Source organism: Apus apus, chromosome 4 (assembly GCF_020740795.1).
Source record: "Apus apus isolate bApuApu2 chromosome 4, bApuApu2.pri.cur, whole genome shotgun sequence".
NCBI lineage: Eukaryota > Metazoa > Chordata > Aves > Apodiformes > Apodidae > Apus > Apus apus.
The window spans coordinates 112,113,365-112,134,838 of record NC_067285.1 but is presented as its reverse complement, the minus strand read 5'-3'; positions in this window follow the sequence as shown (position 1 = coordinate 112,134,838).

Genomic DNA, 21,474 nt, shown 5'->3' with positions numbered 1-21,474 from the left:
GTCACCCTCACAGGAAAGAAGTTCTTCCTCATGTTGAGGTGGAACTTCCTGTGCTCGAGTTTGAATCCATTGCTCCTCGTCCCATCACAGGGCACAGCTGAAATGAGATTGACCCCTCCTTCTTGAAACCCACCCTTCAGATATTTATAGACCTGAATTAGATCCCCCTCTCAGTCTTCTCTTCTCCAGACTAAACAGCCTCAGGTCTCTCAGCCTTTCCTCATCAAGCAGCTGTTCCAGCCCCTTCATCATCCTCGTAGCCTCTGTTGGACTCTCTTGAGTAAACCCCTGTCCCTCTTGAACTGGGGAGCCCAGAACTGGACACAATTCTCCAGGTGGGGTCTCACTAGGGTAGAGTAGAGGGGGAGGAGAACCTCCCTTCACCTGCTGGAACCCACTCCTCTTAGTGCACCCCATGATACCATTGGCCTTCTTGGCCACAAGGGCACATTGCTGCCCCATGGGTAACTTCTTGTCCACCAGGACCCCAAGGTCCTTCTCCACGGAGCTGCCTTCTAGCAGGTCAGCTCCTAGCCTGTACTGGTGCATTTTGTTGTTCCTACCCAGGTGCAGGACTCTACACTTACTCTTGTTGAACCTCATTAGGTTCCTCTTTGCCCAGCTCTCCAGCCTGTCCAAATCTTGCTGAATAGCTGCACAGCCTTCAGGTGAATCAACCAGTCCTCCCAGTTTGGGACCATCAGCAAATTTGCTGAGGATACACTTTGTCCCCTCATCCAGGCCCTTGATATGCAAAGAAAATGTTCAAAAAAGAAATGTTTTACTTAAAAAGAAAACAAACAAAAACCAAACCCGTCCTACAGACATTTTGATTTTTTTCTTAATGTGAATTAAAAAAAAAAAGCCCAGACACCCAACACTTGAGGTCAAATTACTCCCGTGCCTCATGTTTTGATGAAAACATGTCAACCACCAAAATGAAGAATCATTTCTTACTGGGATGCTAAACTCAGCAATGGGATGATCTCAGCCCATGGAATTTTGTAGCTGTATCTTTGCAGCTCTACAGATTGCTGTCTAGATAAATATATCTCATCTAATCTATCCAGTGACATGGGAAGATAAAGAAAACATGTGCTTTTCTCCAAAGCTAAGGCTGGACTGAGTTTCTCTTGTTCAGTGAGATTTTACCCACCTTTTTGGTCAGAAAAGAAAGATTTTTCCTGAATGATATGATAGGAAATGCCATGAGGGTGAAGATCGTGTCTGCCCAGCCTCTTGCCCTCCCTGGGTGAGCATTCCTGCTCTCCTGACCTCTCCGAAGACAACTTGCCCTGATTGCTGGAGCTGTCTTGGACCACAGGGAGCGAAGGGGACACAGGGATGGGATAGCTGAGCTGAAGGGGCATCCTTTGGTAGGGTTAGGGCCACCTGGTCTGCTGCTGAGCACTGATGGACCTGCCCCAACCATGCATAAAACCTTCGAGGTTGCACTGATGCCTTTCCCCTCCCAACCAGGGCAGGGAGAGAGCACACCCTCTGCTGTCACCATAACTCAGCTAGCAAATATCAGCTCATTAAGGTCCAGTTACCTCCTTGCTTTCCATCTGTCTCCTTGTTTCAGTCTAAAGCAGGGCTATTACGATTAATTTAAACTAATGAGGAACAGGTTTATACTAATGCACTTAATCCCAAATAAAAATGTTTTGGGTAGGTCTGCATGGAGGAACTGAAGAGCTTGAAGTAAACACACATGGAGATCTGTGAGCACCTGGGACCTTGCCAATCTGTTGAGCCTGAGCTGGAAGGAGGTACAGCTCCTTCTCCTCTTGATGTGTTACGTCTCTTTCTTCCCTCTTTTTTACCTTCTTTTACCCTTTTGAGGCAGAGTTTATCCTTTTTTAGGACTTGGGCAGTGTAATAAAGTGCTGTGAATAGGGCTTTTAAAATAAAAAGACACATCCACCTGATGGGCAGTGATTGTCACACTGTAATACACATCACACCTGAGTCTTGAGAAGGAAAGGGAAGTTTTTGGTGCAGAGGACCACAGCTTTATGGATTTTGATCCATATTTGGATGCACTACAGGCTTCTAGGAGGCACAGCAAGGAGGGTCAAGCCCTGGGTACATCCCTGCTTTGCATGCTGCAGCTGCCTGCAGCATCTCCTGGGTCCAGAACTGGAAGAGATGAATCCTGCCCACGTTCGCTGCAGGACAGTGCTGAAATGATAATGTTTAATGGATTATAATGGTGGGCTTGCCTTGCTTTGGGCAGGACATCCAAAAATCTTCTGGGAAGCTGGGATCGGTCTTCACTGCACGTCCCTCTGAGACCATATCCAGCTGGAGGAGGCACTGATTACTGTGTCCAGCTGACCCCAGGTCTTCAAGCTTATTAAAAAATGGGCCAGAAGTGATTGAGGGGAATAGTTCAAGCCTGCACTGCTGTTCCTTGTGCTGCCCAACTTGGGGCTCTTGGTAAATTCAAGATACAGGCAGTAACTGGGAGAGGTAGCAGGCAAAACATGGGCTGGACATGGGCCAGAGAACATTAGAATAATGGAGATTTTTTCTCTTTTACTTGTGGTTCAAGGCTGAGGGGTGGAGTGCATGAGAATTGTCCACCTTTGTTGATGTTGTGATGGTGTTGTTTTAACTTTTGATGTGGGCAACTCTTTGTGTCGAGGTAACTGAGCTTTGTGAAGTTTGTGTGATGAATGCATGTTTTAATGGCAGGGCTGTATTGCTGCAATTTGATTTGTAGTCTAGGAAAAATCAGGCTACACCTGGAATGTTTATGTCTTAGTTAAGGAGACGAGAAGGATAAGGAGAGGAAATAGCTTATATTACCTGATTGATAAAGGTAGGGGGAAAGAAAATCAGACAATCCTCTTATGACGTCTACCTAAAATTGCCCAGACATGGATTATACTTTCCCTTTCCTCCTGCCTTCCACATCCCCTGTAGTATCCCAGCTACTATCACAGCAACACCATTGCTACATTTGCTGCCTCTGTCAGTTCTTTCTGTTGCATGTGAACGTGTGTGCTTGGGGTTTGCTTGGGTTTGTCTTTTAACTGTTTGCCACCCTAATGCAGTTCTGGTGACCATCAGTGGTCCCCAAGCCACAGATGGGAAGGAGAGTGGTGATCTGGCCCAAGCCCCTTTCCTGAAGATGAATTTGGCTCTTCCAAACCCAGCTTTCATGGTAGCTTTCTCCTCCTGCAGTGGACTCCTTGTCCTCTTGGTGAGGAACTCTCTTCTGATCTAGCCTCAATTTTCTCTGCTATTTGCTATGGCTTGTTGCCAACTGATGTAGAGAATTGTTTACTACCTTCCTCTCACAGGTTTTCATTTAATTGTGGAGTGACTGAATAGAAAATGGCAAAATAAAGGGAAAAAGACAACAACAAAGGAAAGGAAAAGAGTTATCAAGCACATTAACTTGTTGTTTTGTTGTTTTTGGTTTTTTTTTGTTTGTTTGTTTGTTTTTTTCCTGAACACTCTCTTTGTGCAGTGAAGGTGCTTTTTCAGACTCTGGCTGTGCTAAACAGTGAAGACTCTCAGAAGCAGGAGTTATTTTGGTTTATTTTGGCTGACACAGTGAGTGGGGCAGTGAGGCTGAAGCCAAGAGGAGCCCCTCGAAACTCAGCGTGAGAGGTGGCATAGACCGAGGTGGCAAAGCATCTTTGAGGCCATCAGTAATCAGTGCCTCTCAACACCCGTGGGCTCTGGGCATCTCAGGAGGAACAAGCCTCCTCCCCCTCCAGATCTCAGGCACAACCTGATACAGTGGACAGGAGCCAAAGAAAGAGGCCAGAGTTTTTGTGTGCAAGGAGAACAGCTCTGAGAGCCGTGGTGATATCTGGGCCACCAAGGCAGGTGGGGTGGGTAGATAGAACAAGAAGATAAGTGTGGTTTATAGGGCTGGTTGAACATGTTTGTTATTTCAGTGGGAATGTTGATGTGTCCAAAATGAAGCATTCCTCAGGGCTGCTCTTGCTTTGTCTTTTGTTTCATTAAGAGCCATATAAAAATACTTCAATACCAAGCAGAACATTCTAGATCCACATTTCAGAACACTTCTCTTGTTCAGGGAGGAATGTGCAAAAAAATTAGGCAAATTGCTTCAGAAATGGCTAACAGAATTAGCAATTAGCAGATCACTTGTTAATGACAGTGTAAAAAGAGCAGTCACTGATATATAGAATCAAATAAATGATGGCATGAAAGATAAATCACAGCAGGACTAAATATATAAATAAAAATGCTACAAAAGGTCAAAATTGCAACGAAGGGTTTCTTTGTTATCACAGAAAAACATTTCTCTTGGCAGTTTTGTTTCTTGGATAACTTCCCCCAAATGTCAGCATTTATTTTTACCATTACTGTATTTTTTCCTACCACTTAGAAATTCAAACCACCAGCCACCTCAAATGGCAGGTAGGGTTAGAGCCCTGGACCAAACCCATTCTGATTCACTAAGGTCTGCTTCTCATGGATCACTCTTTTACTCATAAATAACAGTCCTGAGAAGCAGTTTTTGGAAATATCAACCTAGGATTTGGTCCACAAAGAAGTCACCATGATGTCATTCCATCCTGGCAACCATAAAATAACCATAAAACTTGAGAAAGTCATTGTCCCATCAGGTGCTTTTTAGATGAACAGGGAATATAGGAGTTGGATAGAGAAATGGAGATGCCAGGACCACTAGGAGGAGTGGAGGGTTAACAAAGAGGATCCTGAGAGTTGGACTTGAAGACTTCCCTTTGGCAATCAAGAGCAGAGGACATTTGTAGGGCATGAGGGTCTTTGGTCTTGGAGACCACATAGTGTCTGGCATGGTGCACGCATGTGAAGCCACCTCCCAGCTTGGTCCTGCTATAGACTTGTCCATGTGTCATCCTGGATATGAGGACATGGATGTGGACAAAGGGGATGGTGGGGAAGGAGGAGCTGGAAAGCGGTGTGGCCACCAGGAGAGAAGAACATAGTGCAGAGCACGACATTCAGTGGCCATGGGGTTGCTCTGTTGGCAGAGGTGGGGAAAAAGAGTGAATTGACCCATGTGTGTCAGTCCAGGTGACGAGTGGGCTTTAGGAGCAAGGTCATTACCTTGATTCCAACAAAACCCAACAGCCTGAAAAAGCTTGGTAATTCAGTGTGCAAGACACGTAAATATAAATACATTTATATTATTTCTGGAAATCCAAATGACAATGTAATTTCTCTCAGTAGCTTGTTTACTTTCTTAAGTAAAACTACAGACCTCTCAGGCTTCCACCCTCTAATTAAGCACAAATAAGCACAAAATAATATAAATACATGGCATGAGAATGAGTAGCTTAAACTCAGACTGAAATTAAACTCTGCAAACTTGGTGCTGTTCTTCAAATTTTCCTTCAGTTAGAAATAAGCAAAGATACTTTAGCAGCTTCCTCATGACTTGGTACATCTGAATTCAATATGTGTGAGGTTTTGGGGTTTTTTTATAAGCCACCTAAAATATTCATAGAATCATAGAATCACAGGCTGGTTTGGGTTGGAAGGGACCTTAAAGATCATCCAGTTCCAACCCCCCTGCATGGGCAGGGACACCTCCCACCAGCCCAGGTTGCTCCAAGCCCCATCCAACCTGCCCTTCAACACTGCCAGGGATGGGGCAGCCACAGCTTCCCTGGGCAACCTGGGTCAGGGTCTCACCACTTTCACAGAAATACGAATCTCCTCTCTTTCTTTCTGAAACCATTTCCCCTCATCCTATCACTCCCTGCCCTTGTAAAAAGCCCCTCCTCAGCTTTCCTGTAGCCCCTCCAGGTGCTTCAAGGTGCTGTAAGTTCTTCCTGGAACCTTTGTTTCTCCAGGCTGAGCTATTAAGCATGAGTCATAAATATCAGACCCATATATTTCCATGGCACCTCAGCAGGTTTCCTGACTGGCTTCCTCACCTCATGTCCTTCTCAAGGTAGGAGTCAATCAAGTGTGTGCTTGAAGGTGGGTGTCTGTGTGCAAGGCCACATGGTGAAGGTACAACAGGACTTGAGGGTGACTCTGTGAAAATCCTCACCTGAAAGAAAATCTCTCTCTTACATTACAACCTTCAATTGCCAGTGTTGTGTCCTATTTGCTGGTGGTTTGTTGGTTTTTTTTTTTCCCCCTATTTCCTTTTCAATGCAATGCTCTGCATTTTACAAATGCCATATTTTAAAGACTGGAAGTTGAGCTTGTGCTTCGATAAAAGCACGAGTGTCTTGTCTCCATGAAATATTTGCAAAGCAGAAGGGAACTTTGGGAAAATAACCCAAATAAATCATTATTTTTCTTGTTTTTCATGCCACCAGTGAGTGGAAATTCTAAGGGAGATTGGTTCCTGCAGTCTCAGTACAAATAAGGGCATTTACAAGATCTCTGGGAACAAATTCTGACACTTTTTCCCCCACAGAAATAAGGCACCATCTTGTTTTACAGCTTCTGTGAAATTTGGCCCAATACATGAAGATACTGTCCAGCTGGCTTTCTTCTTCATCCTGCTCAAGCAAAATCCTTCCTGGCAGAGGTTTATCTTGCCACTTCTGGTGACATACAGCACCAGCCAGCCTGGGCTGTGCTTGCTTACCCAGGGCTAATGCTCCAAATGTGGCTGTTTCAGGATCTCACAGGCTGCCTGGGGGTGTGCAAGGGCTGGAGTGAGCTTGGCCACCTCTGTGCTTCAAAATCTTAAGGACGTTTTTGGGTCTATAGCATCAGTGATTAGGGACTGAGAGGGTTACATCTCTTCTGTATTGCCTGTTTTTTTTTTTTCCTTCTGTTAAAATGAGATCCATCACAAAGTGGGAGCCTGTGGTAGCACTGAGAGCAGGAGGAGCACACGTCCTGATCCCATTATATGAGGACAAGAGGAAATGGCCTCAAGTTGTGCCAGGGGAGGTTTAGACTGGGTATGAGGAGTAATTTCTTCACAGAAAGGGTTGTCAGGCCCTGGCCCAGGCTGCCCAGGCTAGTGATGGAGTCCCCATCCCTGGAGGGATTTCAAAGCCCTGTAGATGTGGTGCTGAGGGATGTGGGGCAGGGGTGGCCTTGGCAGAGCTGGGTTAATGGTTGGACTCAATGATCTTAAGGGTCTTTTCCAACCAAGACGGCTCTATGATCCTATGATTGCACGATTCTATTCCTGTTTTAACACCTTGTTGATGATCTCAGCCTTCCCTGGCCTCCCCACGGAAGTCCAGAAATGCATCTACAGGCCTTTTTGCTTGAACCCTCACGTAATTTGGCTCAGCTCCTGCCAGTTCCCCTGTAAACCCACGAAGAGTGTCCTCATGAGTGATACAAATCTGACAGTTTCCTAATCTCAGAATATTATTTCCAATAAGGTGGTCACAGGTACAAATATCCAAAGTCACTAGAAGTAGAGGACAATAATATCTCTAGCTGCTGGTCCAAATGTTGCAGCCTGATGCAACCTACAGGGTGAAAAGTGAAAATTAATTTAGCAACAGATGTAGCAATGGGCAATGTAAAAGCATTAGCCAGATGTTTGCTTTTAGCATGACACATGTAGGATAAGCTCATTCTCTCCTCCCTGGCTCTAAAGTGACTCTGTGACTGCATTCTGATTTAGAGGCCAGAAGGGGAACACCAGCTTCATCTTGGCTGGTAAAAGTGAGAAAACATTGCTGATAGCTCCCTAGTTTGGAGGTGAGCTAGGTCAGAGTAGCCCCATTAAGACAGGTTTTGCTGAAGGAATGACCTTACTGCAGTGGCTGGGCACGTTGGAAGGCAGCACTGGCTTCTTATTAGTTGTTGCCAAGTGATTCTGTGCTGCTTTGTCATTGCAGTCAGTGGACTTGACCTTCCAGGGCAGAACTTTCTGTTAGCAGGCAAGGGAGAAGAATAGGCAGTCATAGGAAAACATATGCCTGGACTCCAGGACTTGAAATAACAGCTGCTTTGGGAGCCAGACACCACATGCAGATGTATTTTCCAGGTGAATGGCCATCCCAGGATACAACAGATATGTAAGCCCTTCTAAATGAGATGCCTTGAATCATTGTTCCCTGGTGTTTAAGGATGTCTCTCCAGATGAGTAGTGGCATGGAGCTGAAGTTCCCAGGTTTCTGCACTGGTGGCTTTGTGTCTGGATATGAGTCCTGTTTCTGCCAATGGACATCCATGGGGTGGAAGTCTTCCATGTGGTTCCCAAGCTCCATGGATGTTCAGCAACCTTACTGGTGGCTGTGACACCTGGCTGCTGTAGAGAGGGGGAGGTAGTAATCTCATCTTCTCCTCCTCTGTGCTGCTCCAAGGTGCTTTAGACAACACTGTCACGTGAAATCACCTGGTAATTTAGGCATATGCCCTATTTTCTGATCTCCCAGGGAGAAGGGTGGGAGATCCAAACCCCAAATGTGGGATCAGATCTCTGTTCCAACTGGTAAAGAGCTAGCCTCATTTACTGCGGGTGACTTTCAAATTTGTCATCCTGACTGGAAGGAAAGCTTTAGAGATACAGTTCAAAAATATTTTACATATTATTCCCCAGTTAAAGACAAAGAAACAAAGGTATTAACCAGGATCTTTCAGGGAAAGGATCCAAATTTTCTTCCTCCACTGCTGGTTTTCCTGGATCACCATGGTCCCTGGTGAACTGGCCTCATGTGCCCCCCAAGGCTGCAGGTTACAAAGGTTGGGAGAGATGGAATTCAGTCTGAAGATATCTTGGCCATGTTCAACGTGCAAACAGGCATCATCTCACGGGGGCTGTTTTTTTGCTTGGGGTTTTCTCACATGCATTCTGCACTTCTTCCTTTTTGGACATTTGCCTTGCTGTGGGGACACTAGCAGAGGGTGGCTGTCACACAACCTGCCAGCAACACACTAGGTGTTAAAATAAATATCTCAGGGCACTTAGTAGGGTCTTCCTTTCTTCTGGTGATAAATCCTTTGGCTCTTTGTGCATTTCTACCTCTCAGGAGAAATCCAGCTCTGACATGCAAGTCAGGAGCAAACTCCCAGAAGGTACTATCCAAATCAGTCATTAGGCATCCTTAAATTTAATAAGTCAATCAGACAGAAGACATGACTCCCAAAGACTGATGGAAATTACTTTGGAGAAGACAATGAATAATCTTCTTGCGTCATCTAGCCAAAGCGCTAAATCAGGTCAAGGAAGATCAGTCATTATTAAAACTATCATCATTATTTTTAGTAGGGACTAGAATATAAATATACAGAGAAGAAAAGAAAAAAGACACTTCCAGAAAAGTGTGTGTTATGAGCAGTTTAACAGCCTGTGTGTCACAGATTAAAGGCAACACTCTGGAAATTAGTAAAATTAAGAAATGGTAGGAACCCAATGCAGGTTTTTTTCCTGCTCTGATCCAGGAAGGAAACAAGATTTACTGTTTGCTGTGCAGTGTTGGGAAAAAGAAGCATCTATAAAATCCAGAGAGATGTCTTTGCTGTAAAAGATGCATTGCAATTCTCTTAGACCGGGGCAGCCTTGAATGGTTTTGAAGTCTACAGAGGCTTCCAGCTTCTGGTTCGGGGCAGTGGCTGATCACGGGCCATGATGCAGGAGCAAAAGGGAAGTGCAGTAATCTAATTCAGATGTTTCTGCAGGGATTGAATCCTTGGTTTTGACAGCAGTTCTCTGGCATTCAGGAAATTACTGTGGTTGGAGATGAATGCTTTCTACTGCTCTGCTTTCCTTCCAGGATGAGGGAAATTGAAGCATGAAAAATGAATGCGGAAGTCATGGAAAGCTGAGGGGATGTCTTAGAGTTTGTTTTTCCCCCTCTGTTTTTTAAAGCCATATTTTCTGGGAAAAGTGTGAGAAGTAAATGTTTGCCTTAGATTATATTTGTTTATGAAGAACATAACAGCTAGAGCCAAGAAAGACCAGAACTCAGGTCCTCACCATCCAGAGTTGCCTCTTAAATCCAAATAATTCCATGTAATGGGAGTTCTTCAGCAATTCAGTGAAAGCTCAATAGAATAAAACAAAAAGCAACACAAAATTTAGCCATGGAAATGAAAATCAGAGCATTATGACATGATGTACAAATTCTAAATATTTGGGTTTTCCCACATCTTGAATACTATGTGAGTTTGGCACCCTTATCTCAAAGGAGATGCAGGAGAACAACAGAGGAGGGACAACAAATCCGTGCAGCTTTTAGCAACAGTTTTTCTGTGAAGTCTGATGAAGTGGGTTAAGACTCCTCAGTCTGGGAAAGAGATGCTTAAAGGTGAGGTTCAAAACTCCAGGGTAATGGAGGTGGTAGAGAAGAACCAACTATTCCTGGTCTCTCCCAGAGTAAGAACTGGGGGCCATTGTATGACACTGGTAGATGGCAGATTCAAAAAGGACAAGAGGAGGTGGCCATCTATGCAACAGGCTTCTATGTCAGAGGATCTTGTAGTAGAGGAAGTTTATATGGTTCCTGGGAGAGTCTGAACAAGTCGTTGAAGAAAGAAACTACAAAATGAGAAAACTGCATCAGATTGAGGAAATCTTCTGAGCTGGAAGTCACTGTAGACAGGGGGAATGTACAAGGGAAGTGCCATGGCTTTGTGCCATATTCTCACTCTCTCTGACACTGTACAAGGCTGACAGAGAAATGTGGGCTACTGTGACAATTCTAATGCTATTTCCAGGAACATGACCAACAGAGGATCCTTCCCAACCACAGGCCCACTTTTGATGCCTCTCTGTCACATTGGAGACATGTTGTTACTCTCAGCAGTGCCCTGTTAGGGCGGATGTGCCTTGCTAACCTGTGCTGCCCCATCCATGCCCTGGTTGACCCCAAAGAATACTGTAGGACAAGAGTGATGGGCACAGTGCTCTGAGGCTGTGGGCACCAGGAGGAATGGAGGTGGACCTGCCATCCTACCGGCACCACTCATGGCCCCACGACAGGCTCAGTGAGCGCTCATCTCTAAATGCCAAGCTGAAGGAGGTTGGATAATGGAACACCCTGCTGGGAAGTGGCCTTCAAGATCTGTCATGGGACTAAGACACAGGGTCCAAAGCACTTGTCTGAATTCTGCCTTGGTGACCTTCTCTTTTCTGGCAGTAAGAGTTGTATTTTTCCCTGACGACTGGTTCAGGATCACCAGACTGGCTCATGAACTGGAACAATTTCATAAGCGTTGAACCCCACCTGGAATTCAGCCAAGAAACATAAATGGTTCAACTACCTGATTAAGAGATGAGCTGAAGCCAATTTGCAAGCAAAAACAAGGTCTGTGGGATTTAAGTCAACTCTTATCACCGTCATCATCTCAGGACATGAAACGTAAGAGAGATGAATCTCCATGTGGTTGGCAAAGATGAGAAAATGTGTTGTTTCCTTCCCATATGATACTCTTAATTCCTAAGTATTCTGCTGGACAGCTTGAGTGGATTCTTTGCAGTGCTGAGTTTCCCAGAGCCATGCTACATCCTTCAAAACAATACACTGAAAGCAACATGTTCCTACTGAGAAAAATCTACACAGCTGAGATCTTTGCCTAATTGGAACTTCCCTCCAGAAGCTAAGTCAGCTCCACTGTCATGGTCTTCTAACTGAGTTGTGTAGCCAAAGCAGAGCATGCCAGGCAAGGCCTCCACAGGGTGTGATAGGTATTCAGGCTTCTGGGACATTTGTCCAAATGAGGTTGAACAAGATGACCAGCCCAATACTTGCTGATCTCTTTGGTACATTTGCATCGTGTGCTCACCTTGAACTCTTGGAACCACAAGCATGAATCGTTATAGACACTTAAACTACTTTTTTTCATCAAGATGCATTCAAATCCAGAAGAGACCAGCATGGCTCATCTGGCCAACTCATAAGTTGCACGATCTCCTGGTCTCAAAACTGACAAGACATGGATTTGACAGATGGACCACTTGGTGGATAAGAAATTGGCTGGGTGGCCGCACCCAGAGAGTTGTGGTCAGTGGTTCAGTGTCTCAGTGGAGGCAAGTGATGAGTGATGTTCCTCAGGGATTAATACTGGGACCAGTGCTGTTTAACATCTTTGCTGGAGACATGGACAGGGGGATTGAGTGTATCCTCATCAAGTTTGTTGACCACACCAAGTTGTGTGGAGTAGTTGACGCCCTAGATGGGTTCCATCCAGAAGGACCTTGACAGGCTGGAGAATCCTAACTTTTTAAACATCAACATATAAGTCTAGTACCAATGGTGTATTTAGGAAACAAGTTTAAGAAAACAACAGGCAAAGGTTCCATGCACCCAGGAGAAGGGGAAGGATGAAAACAGTAATGACCATGTAAATTATGTGTGTGTTATTCTCATAGCTCACTGCATTACCAAGAAGGGCTCAGACACAATGGTGGTGTGCATGGTATAGATGAGCATACAGAACAGAAGGAGCCAGAGTAGCATTCACCTTTTAAACCTATCAAAACAGCAGGATCCAGCTAATTTTCCTTTTATTGTTTCTGTATCCGTCGAATGCAGCACCTTAAATTGGAATTAAAAAAGTGTGAGAAAGCTTCAAATTAAAGCATTACAAGAAATTTCCTAGAGGATATTGAAATACCCAAGAATCAGCTTCTAGAGGAAATACAATGCAAAGAGATTCAAGCACTAATTAAGCAGACAAATAAACCACAAGGAATATAAACAATCCAGGCAGCAAACTGGGAAAAAGCTCTTCCCCGTGGAGCTTGGCCACAGTCTGTGCAAAGCTGTGTAGCCAAGAACCACAAGGAGATTTGGTGCCTGCAGATGGAACAGGCTTTGGGTTTCCTCTAAAGCCAGGATGAGAATGACCAGCCATGGCTCAGTGCTGTGGAAAGCAGCTCTTCCTGCTGTGTACCACTTGGCTTTATTTGAGGTTTGAGTTGGTTTTAGTGTTTTTGAGAGATGCCAGAATGGATCTGTTTGTAGAAAGGTCTCTTGTGTAGTAACAATTCCCTTCTTTGCTAAACAGTGATTATATCTTGGTTGTGGGCCACAATCACCATTCAGCTCTCAGTGTGAACAATTCCCGTTACAGCTTTGAATCAATTTCTGTGAAATTAACAGAATTAGTCACAGCAATATCTACTGGTAGCAACCAGGGGATGTGAGAAAGGAATTCCTTGCCCTGGATGAGTCTGGATAAAAGGGTAGAGCGGTGTATGTAAGGAACCCAGAAAACTCTAGATGTTAATAAGCATCAATTTTTGATGCCCCCTCCCTGGGGGTGTTCAAGGGCAGGTTGGACAAGGCTTTGTGCAGCCTGGTCTAGTAGGAGGTGTCCCTGCCCTTGCAGGGGGGGTTGGAACAAGGTGGTCTTCTAGGTCCCTTCCGACCCAAACCATTTTATGATTCTATGATGAACAACACACCCAACAAAGAGAAAAGGAGATGTTATGACTTTTAATAGAATAGGCAGGAACAGATGGAGAACATGAAGGCAGAGGAGAGATTAGATGAGATTGAAACAGTATGGATGGGTCTTAGGAAAAGGAGAATGGATATGGAAAATGGTCTTCAGAAAAATGCATTTCCTCAAATGGAAGCAGTAAAGACCCAAGAGGGAACTCTTTTAAGGGGAAAAATTGTATAGAACTGTCAATGCCTTAAGAAATTTCTGTTAAAGGAAGACATACAGGCTATCCCAACCTGAAAAACAGCTTTAAAAAGTTGTAAGAAACTTACTTGGCCAAACAGACCTTTAGAGATCTCACAGACAGCTAGAAAACATACAGGATGGAGAAACTTCATTGAAGCACTATGGACAAGTTGGTTAGATAAGCACAAATACATAGGGACAAAAATCAGAGGGACAAAGAGGAACAAAAGAAATCTGGTGAGTATATGAAAAATGAGAAGAATGTCCATGTCACAGATGTTCCTCATGTCAAGGGAAAGGAAGATGTCAAGCAAAGACATTAAAAAAAAGGGATTAGTTCCTTGGCACAATTAGCAGTACAAAAAATAAATGAGAAGTGAGGCTATAATGGGTGATAAAAGGTTATATAGCAGGTAGGTGATACAAACAGTCTGGATTTAAGTACATTCAATGGTGTGTATTCTGGGAGACAGATGGGAAAAAACCACAGAAATGCTGCAGTAACCTTTGAGAACAGGGAGTGGGGGATGAGGTGGGAAAAGACTAACCCAGTGCCAGACTTCAGAAAGAAAGATAGGTGGATATGGGGAGTTAGCATAATTTCAGTTTTCAGAATAATATTTTAAAAATACTCAGTGTGTAAGTGTGAAGAAGACAATAGAGGGATGAACAGGAGCCAAAATATTTTTTTTTAAAGGATAACCTGTGTTGAAGAATTTTTTCCTGACAGAGTTATCATAGAATCATAGAATCATAGAATGGTTTGGGTTGGAAGGGACCTTAAATATCATCAGGTTCCAACTCCCCTGCATGGGCAGGGACACCTCCCACCAGACCAGGTTGCTCCAAGCCTCATCCAACCTGCCCTTCAACACCTCCAGAGAAGGAGCATCCACAACCTTCCTGGGCAACCTACTCCAGCCCCTTACTACCATCATGTCGAAGAACTTCTTCCTGATGTCTAACCTAAATCTCCCCTCTTTCAGTTTAAAACCATTACCCCTTGTCCTGTCACTGCCCTCTCTGGTGAAAAGCCCCTCCCCAGCTTTCCTGGAGCCCCTTCAGGCACTGGAAGGTGCTCTAAGGTCTTCCTGGAGCCTTCTCTTCTCTAGGCTGAACATGCCAACTGTCCTAGCCTGTCTTCACAGCAGAGCTGCTCCAGCCCTTGGATCATCTTCATGGCCTCCTCCAGACCCTCTCCAACAGCTCCATTTCTTTCCTATGCAGAGGGCCCCAGAGCTGTGCACAGCACTCCAGGTGGGGTCTCACCAGAGCAGAGTAGAGGGGCAGAATCCCCTCCCTGGCCCTGCTGGCCACACTTCTTTTGATGCAGCCCAGGACACAACTGGCTCTCTGGGCTCCAGCACACACTGGAGCTCATGGAGCCTCTCATCTCCTCCCACCCCCAAGTCCTTCTCCTCAGGACTGCTCTCTACCCTTCAGCCTGGATTTGCACCTGGGGTTGCACTGACTGGAGGATAGGAAGCAAACAACAGATGTCAAATATTGTGACTTAATGTCTTAATATTTTTTCACTATGGAGTCTGGTAAGTAATTTTGGGAAACAATAATTAGATAATGCTACTATTTATTATACTGGCATTTCACTTGAAAATAACAAAGTGTTAATAACTATTCACTCAGAAACATCAGAGCAGTGCATTAAGAAACAAAAGCATAAATCTGACACAAGACAGGTACCAGGTAAATTGTTTTGGTAATGACTTTGAGATGGTAAAGATTGATGGCATTTCCAACCATGGCAACAAACAGGAGGACAAGACTGAAATCCTAAATTGTCTTGTCAGGTTGGAAAAATTGTCTGGAAAAAAGAAAAAGTGCAATTCAAAGAAGGCCTCAGAAGGGATAATCAGGTGTGTGATACAGGAGAATGGACAAGGGGCAGCAGCCATGGGAGGAGAACTGAGGCCATGGCAGGCACCAAGGAAAGATTTGTCTGGAATTCACACTGCAGAGCTGGGAATGCACCAGGTTTGAAGCAGGTAAAAATGAATCAATATGAGAGCAACTCTTTTTCTGTCTGAAACAATTCTAACACAATACTTAAAGTGCATGGAAACATGGGGGTTGGACTAGATGATCTTTCAAGGTCCCTTCCAACCCCTATGATTCTATGATTCTATGATACTGCTGTAAATGTGTTGGAAATTAACCTAATTTTTCACTTTCAGGATTTGGGATATTTTTGTTACCTCTTATTACACTTTTACTTTAGATACTAACTGAAAAAGAATCCAAGAGAGATAATGGGAAGGTTTTTAATTGGTATGGTCGTGGCTAAGACTGATTTTGGCACAGAAATACTGGGAACTTTGGTCTACAGAAAGTTCATGGTTTGTGCTGAGCTCAACTATTAATTCAGATAGCAGATGGCATAGGACTGCTGGTAATGGGTGACATGGGCTTTCTTTAACTCAGTAATGTGGGCTGGTCAGCTGGTGTCCCAAATTCTGGGTAGTGCCACACTCCTATGAATGGGGCCACATATAGCTGAAGGAGAACAAGGTTTTAAAAGTGAGGCAGCATGTCACACTCATAGGACCAGATTCCTCAGGTCCCAGTCACTACTGGGAATAAAGATGTCTGGCCAGTATGTGGATACTGTCCATCCAGGGAAATGTAGTTTAGCTGGAATTTTATGGAATTGCAGCATCAAATTTTGGGTTGGAAGGGGCCAACTCCCTGCTCAAAACAGGTTTCACTAGGTCAGGTTGCTCAGGGTCATGTCCTTTTGACTCTGGAGCACCTCCAAGGGCAGAATATTTGTTTTATCACCTGTACTTTTGTTTTTCCAGTGATTATTAGAGGGACTGAAGGGGTGAAAGTGAAGGTAGTTTCAATACCATGGTGATTGTGAAAGCCAAAATTCAAGGGCTACAGGCTGAAATACCAAAAAGAATGAATTGCAAGTGTAAAATAATTTAAGCAAAGAATGAAAAAGGATGGGAGGCAAGGGGAAAGAGTTAATTCCTCTTTTTGTATGGATTGCAATACATACAGACAAAGAGATAATGGGGTGCTGATGTCCCAACTTCTTTCATATTTTGACTGGTATGAGCAAAGTAAATAAGTCAGATATAGTTAGAGCTTGTTCCTACATGTCCAGACAGCTCTGTAAAAATGTAGAAATTTAAGGAAGGTTGAATCCTGCCAGCACTTCCCCAGACATGTTAAGCTGCTGAGTTCAACACCACCACTTTGGTGAAGAAAAATGTCCAAGCCAGTGTGCCAGGCATGTCCCTCAAACAGATGAGTCAGTGATCCTTGGTCAACACTCTTTCGAAAGCACATCCGATTCCCAGGCCCTTTGGAAACCTTACCTGGCATTAATTCCATGTGTGTTTACAGATGCTGTAAATTATAGGTGCCACATGGACTGATATGTGCAAAAAAGGCTGTTATTTTTCAGACTCTACCATCAGGAAGAACAAGACTCAGTACGGGCCAGAAAGTATGATTTCCCATTTGGAAGAATTTAAAGAATTAATTATTTGGCAGAACAAATGTACTTGTAAAATTAAGCATCAGAACACATTTTGCCCTTTGATTCCCCCTGTAATTCTCAGATAAACCAGCTTACCCAGATACACAAATCATATACATCAGCTGTCTAGCAGGGAAAAAGGAATGCTGGGCACAAATGAGTGAGAACTCTCTGGATTCTTAAAGCAAGAAAGTAGCCTGAGTTGCCTGAAATCTTTCTTGAGCCACAAACAATTTAAAAATGTTTGAAAAGCATATTTTTCTGTTCTTTTTTTTTGTACATGTTTTTCTGTGGTTATCAAAAGCTTTGTGTCTGGAGTATGTGAGAGCTGTTCAGAGGCTGTGAAGTACATGCAGCCCCTTCTAATCCAGGAATCCAGAAAATATCTCAAGAACTTGTTAGAACTTGAATTCAGTAAGAGTTATTCCTGCTCCCCATCACTGTGTTGAGAATCCCAGCAAAGCAAATAAGGATTTATATACATACCTGCACATACTCATGTGTGTACACATTTAAAAAGAGAATGATTTTTTGCTTTGGATCGATTGACCATAGATTACATCAAGCAAAATGTTGGTTTTAGGTTTTTTTGGTGAAACTGGGACAAAAAGGCAGAAGACAAACTGGAGTTCACAGAGGCCAAGAACTGTGGCATCCACTCTGTCTTTTGGAAAACCTAAAGATCCCCAAGGTTCCTCCCAAACAACAACAGTGATAAAAATCTTTGACCCGTGATACATTTTGTGGTACATCTCTAACCTGGCTGGTGCTGCAGGACTTGACCTTTTTCTTTTACTGTCAAAGTAATTGTTTGGACCGGGTAGCCTCAATATTGTGCTGTCAAAAATAGGACTATATTTAGATGTAGATCAATGCATCTGTACCCAGAGGGTTTTTTTCACAGCTCATACTAATCAGCCTGGTTAATTAGGTAGTGATCGATGAATAAGGTGCTAATAGTGTTTGCACTGTGATTACAATTTGGTAATTATGGGTTATATTTGCATAATCACCCAGTGCAAGCCACACTGAGCTGACGTTGACAGAACTTGCAATAGGACCAGGAGGAATAAATAACCAACTGATCGAGTTACTGCAGCAAAACTCTTCTATTGGGTAAAAAGCCTTCCAGACGTGGGTCACACCACAAGGTTTTACAGCATTAAAGTCACAAAAAGAGAAGAAAGTGAAGCACAACTTCCCTGGAGGGCTTTGTGCTTTACCCCACAGCTGGCCACAGGGGGTATTTTTGGTCACAAAAGATACTGTCTTTGTAGCCTGCTGAAAACAAAGTGGGGTGGTGGTGGAGAAGGTGAAGTCCAGGGACAAAATAAAAGGTGACAGTCTGCTCTTTGAGGCTTTTAAGAACATGAGGAATGAAAAAAATGCACTCTGAAAGAATGAAGAAATCTTAACACCAACTCATAGTCTGGATAGAGGGGTCAGGGAAAGGCAGAGGGCACGAAAACAAGCACAGGAGAACTTAATCCTGGGGTTGCATTGATACAGCTACAGAGATGGGAGGAGGGAAGAAAATGTGAGGGCAGTCACTCTGTCTCTCTGCTACCTGGCGTCCCATTTTTGTACAATTTAGGATACTTTCTGTGAGGAAAAAATAAAATGCCTTTGGACATGTAAAAGCAGATATAGTGGAGGTTTTGTTTTCTTTTATAAAGAAGCTACAATATGCACTCAGAAAATACAATTGTGGGCAGATAACAGTCTGGAAAATTCAAAAGAAGCTGCAATATCACGTTTGATCCTGTACAAAATAAAAGGATGGAGAATAAATGTGAGAACAATCTTCATTTGTTGTCATTTGTCTTACATTGTTGGGTCCCTTATAATCTAGAAATAAAATTATCGTCTTTGTAGATATGATTGTGTGTGCCTGGAAACCAAGAGAGATGGTCGTGGTGCATCATTGGAATCATTCCTTACAGCTGCAGGGATGGGACCTGAGATGATCGGGATGGAGACATGCCAGAGGTGGTATTTAGGAACATGAACACCATGAACTGCAAGTCTGTACCTAGCAGAAGTTTCTAGGAACTGCCAACGCACCAGGTTATGTTCACAGATCCCTTTCAGTTCATCATCTGGGGTCAGTAACAGCACAGTGTAAGCTGAGGCACAGGTTGTTGCAAAGGCTTTTGCTCAGAATCAGATCTCTGGTTATTTCTTCAATGGCCACCAACTAAATTTGGTTGCCACTGTCTGTGACAGGTGGGAGAGGAGAGGAGAGGGGAAGAGAGGAGAGGAAAGGTAAAAGGGAGGAAAAGGGAAGAAAAGGGAGGAAAAGGGAGGAAAAGGAAAGAAAAGGGAAGAAAAAGGAGGAAAAGGGAAAAAAAGGGAAGAAAAAGGAGGAAAAGGGAAGAAAAGGGAAGAAAAGGGAGGAAAAGGGAGGAAAAGGAGGAAAAAGAAAAGAAGGGGAAAGCAAAAATAAAGGTGAAGGAACAGAGAAGGAGAATAAATAAGAAGAAAGAGAAGAGAAGAGAAGAGAAGAGAAGAGAAGAGAAGAGAAGAGAAGAGAAGAGAAGAGAAGAGAAGAGAAGAGAAGAGAAGAGAAGAGGAGAGGAGAGGAGAGGAGAGGAGAGGAGAGGAGAGGAGAGGAGAGGAGAGGAGAGGAGAGGAGAGGAGAGGAGAGGAGAGGAGAGGAGAGGAGAGGAGAGGAGAGGAGAGGAGAGGAGAGGAGAGGAGAGGAGAGGAGAGAAGAGAAGAGAAGAGAAGAGAAGAGAAGAGAAGAGAAGAGAAGAGAAGAGAAGAGAAGAGAAGAGAAGAGAAGAGAAGAGAAGAGAAGAGAAGAGAAGAGAAGAGAAGAGAAGAGAATTATCATTAATAAATAAATGCTAAAAATGAAATCCTAAATTTCTTTAGCTTTTTGTTTTGTTTTGTTTTTTGTGTCTTTTTTTTAGAAGAGTAGCACTGCAGAGGACATCTGGATCTACCAGAGGTGGTGAGGTTTCAACCAGCTTCTTGCCAGAGAGATTAATTCCTGTACCAATGTGATGGCTTTGGCATGGATCAACATTAAGAGTGTCAACACCACTTACCTGATAAACCTCTCCTAGATTATATGACCTGGAGGGAGAACAGGTAGCAGATAGAAGAAAGTCACTGAGATTTTATACATCCATCTCCCCTGCAAAGAAGTTCTCCTGTGGTTCTGTTTTTACTCCATGGGCACATAGTTGAATTTGCCAAACTGTAATCATGCCAATATTAATTATCCATAATGAACCAGTCAGGCAAATGGAAACCTGACCACCAGGGAGATATTAGAGGTGATGTACATATTTTTTTTATGTGCATTTCAATCAGCTAACTTTAAAGAACATCGTTAGACTGTAAAGACACTCATTATTAAGATCAGGCTGAAACTTATAAGGCAGAAAAGATGCTGGATGATCTCATGAGGCAACAGTGATTTACAAGTATTCATTATGAAAAACAGAGAGGGGTTGTGTTTCAAGACTTTAATGATTCTGTAAACAGCATCTGATTAACTTGTATTAATCTTGTGTTTGCTTGTTTTCTTGACCTGTGTGAGTGGCACAGGATCTTATTAGCATTTGTCATTTATATCCATTTAGTAAATGTGTCAAGGGGATAGAGTAACTGAGATTGCAGGGCTGGGAAGGGAAGATATGACAGCCAGTGTCTACTTAGCAGAGTGTACTCAAGCTACACAAGTGACTGACTCAGCCATGGGATGATTTTTCAATTATGTTAAACTTGTCTGCAAAAGCAGCACTTCTCAGTCTTCAGTGTGACATCAAGTGGGTTTCTCTGCTAGTACTGAAAACAGGTTTGTTATGTTAATAGGTAATTAAATAATCAATATATTTGTGGAGTTTGAGAAATGTAAACGTTCCCCCAAAGACAAATAAGATAAGGGTATAATCTGAAGTGTTTCAGGAATCTTGTGGCAAAGTGCTTAGATTAGGCCAAAGGGATAATCATGCTCCCTTTTGGAGCATCCTTTCCTGAGCAGATCTGAGATAACCCCTAGGACTCTGCTCTCCAAGGAGTTATGTCTAGTCCATTGCAAAACTCTCTGTGCCTTTTACTGAAAATCTAACAGACCAAGCCCAGCTCTGAAATTTCAAGTGTAATTCATATTGAAGCATGTATTTATGGTTATTAACATAATATAAAATAATGCCAGTTCACAGTGGCTGATGAGGTGGAGAGTGGAGGGTGTCTAGCAGAGAACAACAGAGGAATTATAAGAGCACCTCAGTGTACAACCAATAACTATTAAATAGCCAAATGTATGGGAGAAATTTGCAGAAAAAAACCAACCAAACAAACAAGCAAACACCTTGTATATAATAATGAGTCTCAGCACACAGGAGATGGAGCTGCAGGTAGTTGTGGAAGTGTTAGGTAGCAGACCACTTGGAGGTCCCAGCGTCAAAGAT